The following is a 12,607-nucleotide window of genomic DNA, read 5'->3' on the forward strand; positions in this document are numbered from 1 at the left end:
TCGGAGATATTGAAGTATATGTTTAATATGTCTTCGAGTTGAAGAAGAACTATATCTTGCTAATAAATTCACAAAAATGATATATTAAGTCATGTATTACTAGCAAGATACATTAGTATTCCAATTCTAATAAGATATGTTACTTCAGGACTAAAAAGTTCTTCATCATCCTCACGAGGTTGAAAAGGGTCTCTTTTTTTTTTTTCACATTTAGTGACTTTACAGCCATTGGTGAACTTAATGGATATGCTTTGTCCATATAAAATTATTTTAGCACTTTTGCTATATAATTTTATTGATGGATAAAAATTTTATTTGTCAAGTATTCAATCTGAAGACCCAAACAAAATTTTACTTTTTCAAGGTCTTTCATCTCAAATTCTCTCTTTAAGTAATCCACGGTATTTGATAAGTCTTTAGGAGTTTCAATAATGTTCAAGTCATCAACATAGATAGCAATTATAACAAATTCATATTTAAACCCTTTTATAATATACATGGGCATATAGGATTATTTTTATAGCCTTCTTTCAACATATATGCACTAAGACAATTATATCACATGTGTCTGGATTACTTTAATTCATATATATATTTATTTAATTTGATCGAATAAATTTCTCGAGAATTCAAATTTTGTGCTTTATGCAACTTAAATCCTTCAAGGATTTTCATATAGATATCGATATCAAATGAGCCATATAAATAGGCTGTAGCTATATTCATTAGACGCATTTCAATCTTCTCATATATTGCCAGACTAGTTAATATAGAATTGTAATTTCATCCACCACAGAGAATATCCCTTCATCTTCAATACTAGATCTTTGGAGAAAACCTTGTGCGATAAGCCGTGCTTTATATGTCATAATCTCATTTTTCTCATTTCATATTCGCACAAATATCCATTTATATCTTATTAGTTTTGCATCATTTGATATATGGATTATAGGTCCAAAAACTTCACATTTTGCAATTAAATTCAATTTCACCTTAATTGCGTCTTTCCACATTGGCCAATCATTCCTTTGTCTACATTCTTCAATAAATAGAAATTCAAGATCCTCATTTTTCTTTCAGAATATTGAGCTCTAATTATATATAAAATATCATCCACGTTTATTTACCGGTTCCATCTTTTCCCGTCATGACATAATTGATTGAGATATCTTCACTTTTAATGATTTCAGGTACCTGAATTTCTTTTAAAATTTTTCTCAATTATGTCAAGGGTCTCTTCTAAAGTTTTTACTTCTTCTTTTTGTCCATATTAAATATTTGCTCCTTTTTTTCAAGGATTTTATTTTTGGAATCAATTGGTCTCCACGCTTCTGGCGTGCCTTATCCTATAAGGACATTAATGCTAATAGGAGCATTTGCAGCTGGTACATAAGATTTAGTTATTCTTTAGGCCAGTAAATACGTCTGGCAACTGATTTACTATATTTTGTAAAATAATAATATTTTGAACTTCAAGTTCATATTGATTTTTGCAAGGATCAAAACTAGATAATGATAATTTATTCTAAGAAATTTTCTTTTACAGCTGCTTTTTTTTTTCTCCCCCTAATGTTGGAAAAATTATTTCATCAATATGACAATTGATAAATTTTGTCATGAATAAATCTCCTATTGATAATTCTAGATATTTAATTACAAATAAAGATTCGTATCCAACATATATTCCTAAGCTCCTTTGAGGACCCATATTTGTGCATTGTGGTGGAGGAATTGAAACATATACCACACATCCAAAAATTCTTAGATGGGAAATATTTAGTTTTTGACCATAAACTAATTGTATAGGGAGAATTTATAATAACTCGTTTGGCCTGATGCATACAAATGCTATTACATCTAAAATTGCATGCCCGGAAGCAAATATTGAGAGTTTGAATTTCATAAGTAATGGCCTTTCAATTAGTTGGAAATGTTTAATAAATAATTCTGCTAGACCATTTTGTGTATAAACATAAGCAACAGGCTGTTGAATAGTTATTCCAACTAATATGCATTATTAAAGACTTAAGATGTAAATTCATCAGTATTGTCAAGACAAATAATCTTGATTATATAACTAAGAAGATGTGCTTGCAAACGAATGATTGCAAATGCCAAATTGCAAACTGATAATAAGCACACATGTGACCATCTAGTCAATGCATCAATTAAAATTGTAAAATATCTAAATGGCTCACATGGTGGATGTATGAATCCACATATAATATGAATATTATTCAAATACGTAGGGAATTTAATCCCAACTTTAGCTGATGATAGCCTTATAATTTATTTACCTTCAGAACAAGCAGCCCATGAAATTCATTAGATTGAAAAATCTTCTGATTTTTCAATGAATGACCATATAAATTTTTAATCTTTTTTTTGCATCATTATTGATCTAGGATAGTCCAACCGGTCATGCCAAACATTAAAATCATTAGTAAACTTCTAGTTTACTATGAGTTTCAATTATTCTAATATTTATGTAGTTTAATTATGAGAATAGAGTAAGTAATTTTTTTTTCAACACACATTTTCTACTTGAGATAATAGATGTAATATAGAGGTATTAAGTGTCTCTTTCTTTCGTTGTCTCAATATGATATCAATCAAACGAATATCTTTAAAATTTAATAAACTTCTTTGAGACTTAAAATAATACATCCTCTTTTGCTTTATTCCTCAAGGTAGTAAAATATTAGCTCTTCTGGAACCTCCAATTAATCTTGTACTACCAATTATTGAATTGACATTGATTTTTTTTATGTCTTTAAATATAATGTGTGTTGTAGCAATGTTTGCTAGACATATATTATATAATAGATCTTGGATTCAATAAGATGAATATCCATAATTTCTTCAATAAAATAAAATATATACAATAACAAACTTGCAAGTTAACATAAAAGAATATCAAATATAGAATTAAAATACATAATAGGAACATATCATTTAAATATAATGAAAACATATTAAAGCATCTTCATAATATAGTTATACTAAATATACCAATTACTATCAAGTTCATTCTCGGATATTTCTATTACCAATCAAATGATCAATTCCTTTTTCGGGATAAAAAAATCACTAATAGATATATTTATTACCAATCATATAATCAATTCCTTTTTTAGGGTAGATAAATATCTTGATATGCTATATCAACTTGGTCATGGTTAAAATTATCACAACATGTTTCAATTTCAGTGATGCTTAATAAAATTTAAGACGTACAATAGGTACGTGACCAATGATCTTTCATGACATATCAACAATAATATGTTTTCTATATTCATTTTATTCTTTTTATTATTTATCTACTTCTAGTGAGTTACAAGTATTCATCCACTTCTTGATGGGTTATCCACTTCTCGTGGGCTAGTGGGTTAAAGTATCCATCTATTTTTAATACGTTGAAAGTATTCATCTATTTGTCGTAGGTTACAAGTATACATTCACTTTTGGTGGGTGATCCACATATGATGAGTTATCCACTTCTGGTAGATTATAGACACCTATCCATTTTTTTAGAGTAAAATTATCTATCCACTTTTAGTGGTAAAATTATTCTTAAATTCAAATGATAAAATATTCATCCACTTCTAGTGGTAAAATAATAATTAAAATAGTGATAGTGTAAATTGTTATGGCCATCATAATTAAATGATATTACATTCACTTCAATGAATGGATAAATTCATGATTATGACCATAATTATTAAATAATGTCGCATTCACTTCAGGAAATGGATGGATTTATAAATTTTTATTATTAGTATCTTGTTTGTCACATTCACTTCAGGGAATGAATATTTATAAATTTTACTAGTAGCTCATTTGTCACATTCACTTCAGGAAATGAACATTCATGGTTTTTTATTCATAGCTATGTATTAGCAAATTCACTTTCCAATCAAGAGACAAAATATAATATATAAAATATAATAGTAAAATTCATATTAAGGTTAATTTTAGGAGAATGAAAATACTAAAGAAATATCAAGTCACTTACTTGATTTTCTAAAATTAGAAATCAAAACCCAATCATTGAAATCCTTTTGAAGCTTGAAGATAATGAAAACAAAATAATTCCAAAACTTGAGAGATCAGAGAGGATCGTGCTGATAACGTGTTATGAAATAAATATAAAAAAATAACTATAAGAGAAATATAAGAGAAAGTATTTAGAGAAAAAGAAAGTATTTAAGGGGAGAGAAGAAATCTTATTGAAGTATGTATACAAATGAACTAGAGGGGGTCTATTTATAGACAAATAACCCCATTATAAGATGAAGATAACACTTAGAGATTAGATGAATTAAATCCTAATCTAATTTGATTTACATCAAATCTAGATACGGAGAACATAAATGGATATTTATAAAAATATTCATAACAGACTTGATATTTTTGAATTTAGGAAGTTGAAGAGTCCTCTTTAATAATCCATTATGGCCAACTTGACCAAGTACTATCAATCCATTTCAACCTTTTTCCACCATTCTTTACTATTTTCTCTCAACTTTCAACCTTTCTCCTGCCTTCTCACTCTAAAATCCTTTATTTTTGAAGATTCGAATCTAGATTTTGATTTTGAAGCTAACAAAGGTAAGTTTTCTACTATTAAGCCCTTCAAATTTTTAGTTTTCAAATCTAATTTTTCCTCTCCAATAGATTTTGGTTTCTCTTTCTAAGGGTTTGGTGTCCAAATTGATTTTCTCTTACTACAAGCTCACTAAGGTAAGACAAAGCTAGATTTAAGTAATTACGTTATTAGTTTACCTTTGAACATTAACAAGTTGAAAGGTTAGAATAGACAAGATATTTTTAAGGATTGTAATAACGTATCTTCAAATTTCGGGTTTGATAGTTTAAGTTGATTTTATGATTTAGTGATTGTTGCTATAAGGTTTGTTGAAATTCCAAGGATTGATTTAGACTAGGTGTTGGTGTTTTGATTGCATACTAGTTAATGGATTGGTCGAGATGAATTATATGACATTTTTAAGTATTTTAATATATATTAAACTAAACATTTTTATCAAATCCTTTACTTTGCATAATTTCCATATTATACTCATAGGTATAAAAAGTTTAAAGTTGAATTAAATGTTCTCAAATGATGTTTTGAAAGGTATATATGTTATGTAAATACTTATATTATGTAGTAGTTTTATGCAAGGATGATAAACCCTTTCAAATGTTTTCCTTCAAAATAACCTAGAATGGTATGTTAGATATGTGAATTGATGGTTGAACATTGCATATGTGAGTATGCATGAATGTTGTAGTATGTTTGGGATATAAATGTTTGATTCCCTTGTTCAAATGTGTAATGATTGGTATGTTAATGATACGAATTTAAATATTGAGTTTGTGTTGTGGTATGTCATGGATGTGTTGAATACCGCACAAATATGTTACCTTGACGTGGGGTGTGGTACCACTCGATTATATGTCCCACATAGAGGGGACTGTACCATTATCCGTGAAATGCCTTAAATAGTGGATACCATACTATTATCCATGAAATGTCCTAGATAGTGGGGACCTTATTATTATTTGTGAATTGTCCTAGACAGTGGGGATCATACTAGATAGGGTATTATGCCTCAGAACACGTCTAGCACCATAACCTTTTCTAGATAGGGTGATTGAGCATGTGACTTACTCATTGCACATGTCTAGCACCATAGCCCTTACTTGATAGGAACAACAAGTGATGTGCCTCAGCACACATCTAGCACCATAGTCCCTACTAGTTGGGTTGATCAAGCATGTGACTTATTCATTGCATGTGTCTATTGAATTCATAAGTTTTACTTGAGTGTGCAGGGGTAAATTTAAAATTTTATTGTATATCTTATACCCCAAATACTATAAGATAAGTCTCAAGTTCAAAAAAGATGATTTAAGCAAGTTAGAAGGCATTTTGTGAAGTTTAATCGACTAACATATTAGTTTAATTGATCAATCATGCCAAAAAAAAACTAAAAAGAGGACTCAAAACTTCAAAGAAGACTTTAATTGATTAACACAAGGATTAATTGATTAAAGTGACACTAGACGATACATTGAGACTACATGAAAGAGTTTAATCGATTAACATAAGGTTTAATCGATTAAGGAAGTATTAGAAAAGATTTTAAAACAGAATTAATCGAAGAACCATAAGGTTTAATTGATTAAAATTCAAATAGAAGGTACCTCAGAGCTTCAAAATGATAATTCAAATTCAAGATGATCGGTGGAAGGCACCAATTATAGAAATTTGAATTCAAAAAGACTTTAATCGGTTAAAGATTAAATTAATCGATTAAAAAGGAAATAGGGAGGTTTCTGTTAAAGCCAAGATTAATTGATTAACTTGAAGAACAAGGAGATAAATAGAAAGATTTTAATCAATTAAAGCTTATTTTAATCAATTAAACAAGCAGTTGACTAGATTCAAAAAAAAAAGCTAAAGGACAAATAATGAGCAGACTCCTTCTAAATTGCTTCTAATAGCTCGAATTCATCCTCCAAGTAAAAAAAAGGCTTCAAACGGTCATAAATGCATAAGAGAAGCATCCAAGAGCAATATTAAAGCTAAGAAGTGTCCAAATGTTCTCTTTTCAAGTGTTTTTCACTCTTATCTTTGTAAAAGAGTTTTAAGCTTAACATTGTACATCTTAAATTAACTAGTTGATGAGTTGTACTCCATGATAACTCTATGATATAGAGTAATTTGAGATTAATTTTGATAGTAATTTAGCTTAATTATTGTAGTAACACATAGAAATTAGTAGGTTTTATTTAATTATTTTAGATTAGTTAATTTAGGTGAGTCAATGTAATCTCAATTAATTTTTTACTTAATTCGGTGTTAATGTGATTAAGATAGGTTGTTCTTGATTTATTTGTACTTTTGTAGGTATTTGAAGAGAGAAGCATTTTAGTGGAAGAAGAAGAGCAATTTCAAGGTGCAGACTTCCACTACACACGTTATGGTATTTCAGCCATAATTCTCTTTACAGGGCTTCAAATGAGATGATTCTTGGACCATTAGAAAGATAAGAGAAAAATCTACACTTTTACGCTTACCACCTTACCCAATCTAGCCTGAAAGGTAATAAAAATTCTTGTTGAAGTTGACATACTATAGCAGTCTTAAAGCAATTATGATTTCTACTAATTAATTAGTCAAGGCCATGGCCCACGTAGTCTAATGAGGAAATCCTTATTGGAATTAATTTTTTTCTTCATCCAACTTGCCCTAACTTTAAAACCCTTTGAAAAAACCCTTTGAAAAAAACCTTTCAGAAGACTTTTAGGAAAAAACCACTAGATTGATAACTAAGAGTCAAGTCGCAAAGTTATTGAAGTTAAGAAGAATTTGAAAGATTCAAGGAGATTTAGAGATCAAGAATACAATTCTTGGGTTTTTCTATTTTTTTGTTGTTCTCTTATTTTCTTGATTTTGTTTTAATGCTTAAATTTTATTTGATGATGATGTGGGAATTATGGGGAACTAAATTATTAATCTAAGATTATGATTGAACTCAATATGTAGTATAATTTATTTGTCTCTCTTTTACTTATGTTTGATGGATTTAAGTTATTTATTTTATTCTATTCTTAATGCCTCTAGTTGTTTGGCCACCAATTAGATTGAATTAGAAACCTAGATTTAACCTTGACGGAGGAGATTTAGGTAGACATTGAATAGAATAGTGTATGATCGAATGCACCTAGTTGATTAGGTGATTTGATTTGCATATATGGTAGACATTTACTTATAAGCCATATGTAGCCTAAATTAGAGCACGAACTTAATAAATCTTTTTTCAATTTAATTTGCATAGACATATAGTAAATTAATTGAGAGAGATATTTTTATAAGAAACTACTAAAACTTGAACAACAAGTTTAATCAATTCTTACTATTAAACTACTAAAACTTGTTATTCAATTTTGTACTCATGCAAGTATACATATCGCAAAGATAATATAGTGATGACTAGAGTGTCGATCCCATAGAGAATTAAATTAATTTTTACTATTAACTACTAAAATTAATACACTCTTATTTTATCTAAACAATTAAAATTAAAATTAAAATTAAACTAATAAACTAATAATTAAAACTAATCTAAAATATATCAGCAAAATTATTTTATTAACTTCCAGTGATTACTAGACCTAAGATTATAATATCTCTCAATACTTTATCTGAATATTGTCTCTCTCTCTCTCTCTCTTAACTCAGTTTAATAAATTAAGTTATTAACCTAGAGTCCTAAATTATTTACAAGTCTCTGTTGAGTTTCTTATAAAATATTTCTCTCAATTAATTTACTATACGTCTATACAAATTAAATTGAAGAAAGATTCATTAAGTTCACGCTTTAATTTGGGCTCTGTATGTTTACAAGTGTATATCTACCCTATATGCAAATCAAATCACTTGATCAACTAAGTGCATTCGATTATACACTATTCTATTTAAAGTTTACCTAAATCTCCTTCATCAAGGTTTAACCTAGGTTTCTAATTCAATCTAATTGGTGGTTAGGCAACTAGAAACATTAAAAATAGAATAAAATAAACAACTTAAATACATTAAATATAAGTAAAAGAGAGATAAATAAATCAAATTACGTATTGAGTTCTATTATAATCTTAGATTAATAATTTAGTTCCCCATTAAGTCACACATCATCATCAAATAAAATTTAAACATTAAAAACAAAACCAAGAAAATAAGAGAATAACTAAAAGATAGAAAAACTCAATAATTGTTAGGTTTTCAATTCAATCTAATTGGTGGCCAGGTAAATAAAAACATTAAAAATAAAATAAAATAAAATAAACAACTTAAATTCATTAAACATAAGTAAAAGAGAGATAAATAAATCAGATTGTGTATTAAGTTCAATCATAATCTTAGATTAATAATTTAGTTCCTTATCAAGTCACTCATAATCATAAAAAAAATTTAAACATTAAAAACACAACCAAGAAAATAAGAGAATAACAAAAAGATAGAAAAACCCAAGAATTATATTCTTGATCTCCAAATCTTCATGAATCCTTTAAATTCTTCTTAGCTTTAATGACATTGTGGCTTGACTCTCAGTTGTCAATATGATGTTTGTTTATTCTTAAATGTCAAGATTGTTTTTATAGGGCTTTGAAGTTAAGCCAAGTTAGATAAAGAAAGAAGTCAATTCCAATAAGGATTTCCTCATCAAACTACGTGGGCCATTGCATCTACCAATTAATTAGCAGAAATCGTAATTGCTCTAGGAATTAATGCTACAATATGTCAACTTTGACAAGATTTTTAATCACCTAAGCCAAATTGGGCAAAGTGGTTAACATAAAAGTTGTAGATTTTTCTTTTAACTTTCCAATGGTCTAAGAATCATCCCATTTAAAGTTCTATAGAGAGAGTTATGACCGAAATACTGAAACATATGCAGTGGAAGTCTGCACCTTGAAATTGCTCTTATTCTTCAACTAAAATTTTTCTTCCATCAAACACCTACAAAACTACAAATAAATCAATAACAATCTATCTTAATCACATTAACACTAAATTAAGTATAAAATTAATTTGAATTAGATTGACTCACTTAAATTAACTAAACTAAAATAATTAAATAAAGCCTACTAATTTCTATACATTACTACAAAAACTAAGCTAAATTACTATCAAAATTAATCTCAAATAACTCTATATCATAGAGATATCACTCCATCATCTTTAAACTCTTTGCGAGGCATTCTCAGGGGAAAATTAAGCTTAAGAAAGCTTAAGGAACATTGTAAGGGTTTTTAGCTTGGTTTAAAAGCTCATCTTGTAAAAACTTGGTGGAAGCTGATAATTTCACTAGTTTAGTAAAGTTGGATTAAAAATCCTTAATTTGGAGATCAAGGTAGTTGATGTAGTTAAGGGGACTGAATTACTATAAATATTTGTTATATCCACTTCTCTTTACCTTCTTTTTACTTAGTGACTTTTAACTTCAAGAAGTCTTAAACTCTCCATTTCAAAATCATTCAAAAGTTTTTCAAACTTAAGAGTTTCTTTCAAATTTTTTTATTGCTATTCACCTCCTTTTAACATTCCATTGGGACCAACAATGTCTAGCACCATAGCCCTTGCTAGATAGGAATAACAAACATGTGTCTCAACATTACACATGCTTAGCACCAAGCCTTGCTAGATAGGCCTCACAAGCATGTGTCTTACCATTAAATATGTCTAGCACCATGCCTTGCTAGGAAGGCCAATTTCCACGACCAGTAAACCTTATTCCAAGGTTGTCCATACCAACATCAAATACTCATTCATTCATCTATTTAATTCAAGCACAATATACTTGTAACCACCATGTAGCTCACATATCAATTCCACAAAATCACATTTTCAATAAGTCATTCAAGACCTTGTACTTTACACAATTTCAAATACCATATGTGCGACCAAAAGCTCATAAATGGGAATAAAACAGGTTTATGTAAAACCATGTAAGAAAAGAAGAACATCAAAACATGTGTGTTCAAAAGTAGCATGACAAAATGCAATGGAAGAAACTAAACTTTTTCCATTAGTATCAATAAATCTTCAAATGTAACTAGCTACATCAACTTTCTCTACATAAATTGCATTTCTTCTTATAAAAATGAATTTATCGTATATACAGAGAAAAATAGATTTTTGTATCAAGAACACATGACTCATAGTTACTAGTTCACTCAGCTTTCCATTGCTATGGAGGCTTGAGAGTTATGTGTATCTAAGATCTTTATAAAACTTTCTGAATATGGAGACAAATGGAGAGATCAAAGCTTACAAAGAGACAATAATACTTTTAAGGGACTATAACATATAATAAGATGTTAAGCTAGAAAAATCAAGAATTATGAAAAGAGTAATTATTTTTCACATTTGTACTCATAATGGTATTTAGTTTAAAGCGACGAAGAAACTTTTCATAAAATTTTGATTCCAAATAAAATGGAATTTGAAGAGTTTAGGGCACCGAATTTAGGATTGGATTAATTACTGTACTTTCTTGCATACATCAAAATATTATTTCACGAATCAAAAGGAAAATAAAAATAAACACTTAAGCCTAAAATTCAATTAAAGAGATAAAGGGTAGCCAATAGGATTACGTTTTAAGGTAGTCACCATATCCGGTGTTTATCAATTCTTTGCAAATTAATAAAAACCATATATAGTCAACTTTAACCATTTCTTCAGTATATTGATAATCTAGTTTTACATTTCACAACTAGCAACATACGATTTATAATAACTTAATAGAAATAGAAAAGAAAAGAAGACAAAATAGAACATCGCCCTTATTAGCATCTTCATGTGATTCGGACATAGAAAATAGTGAAGGCATTATTCTTTAGAATTTTTGTTGCATAAAAGTTTAAAACATCCTTTTCAAAGAGACGAAGATGGTGCAACATCATCAATGACGAAAGCACATTTGTTCCACGTTTGGATACTCCTTTTCAAAAGTACCGATGAATCAACGTTTTTGAATTTAGGAAGTTGAAGTGTCCTCTTTAATAATGCATTGTGGCAAACTTGACCAAGCACTATAAGCTCACCGCAGCACCTATCGGTAACGCTTTCGGCTTTGTTGCATATACTTTCGAAAACCTCCATTACACAATTCATACTCATCTTGGTTTCACAATTATATGCCTGTATCGGGTCGACCACCTCCTCTATACTCATGACTACACCACTAGTTACAAACAAAATCACCATGAGACCCACAGCATTGGAGCTTGCCATTATGCTTATTCTTGATTTCTCTTCTCTTATTTGGTTGGTAAAAGGCTTGCTCAACGAGATTTACATGCCAGGAAAAGAGTTATTTATAGGGTCATCACAAGGAGGGAGACACATTGATAATGTTAGAATGATATCATTTATTGCATCTAAGTTTCATGCGTTAATTTTATTCAAGTTATAATTAAGACATGAGTTTTCCTTTTTTAATTTATGAGGATTAAATTTCTATTAATAAGCCATTAAGTTTTTTTTCTTTTCCCCAATTCCAAGAGTAAGAAGGAGACGAATAAAAAAAATTGAATTAAAAAGTTTTAAAATATAAAAAAAATCATAAATTCGAATATAAGTTTTTAACACATGACAAACTTAACCAAATAATATAAATTCACTACAATACTTATTAAAGACACTTCCGATTTTGAATATACTAGTGAAAACCTTGGTAACGAAATTTTGACTCATTATATGCCTTGATAGGATCAGCAATCCTTTGTTACAAACAAAGCCACTAAGAGAGAAGAGAGAACATTGAAGCTTTTCATTATGCTTTGTAATGATTTCTCTTCCTTAATTTGGTTGGTATAAAGCTTTTCCAAGCAAGTAAAAAAACATTACTCGCTTAAATAATTATAAATCTAAATTTAAAACTAATTGATTTTAGTCAATTTCTTTCTCTCCCTTTTAGGCTTGGAACAATAATTAAAGGTAATTAATAGAATTTAATGCTCATAAATTAAAATACAACAACTCATGTCATGATTATAATATCTTTTGCCCCTTACACGCAATATGGAATGG

The sequence above is a fragment of the Theobroma umbraticum genome, unplaced genomic scaffold (genome assembly GCF_002168275.2).
Source record: "Theobroma umbraticum cultivar Fairchild unplaced genomic scaffold, ASM216827v3 scaffold_12.1, whole genome shotgun sequence".
Classification (NCBI taxonomy): Eukaryota; Viridiplantae; Streptophyta; class Magnoliopsida; order Malvales; family Malvaceae; genus Theobroma; species Theobroma umbraticum.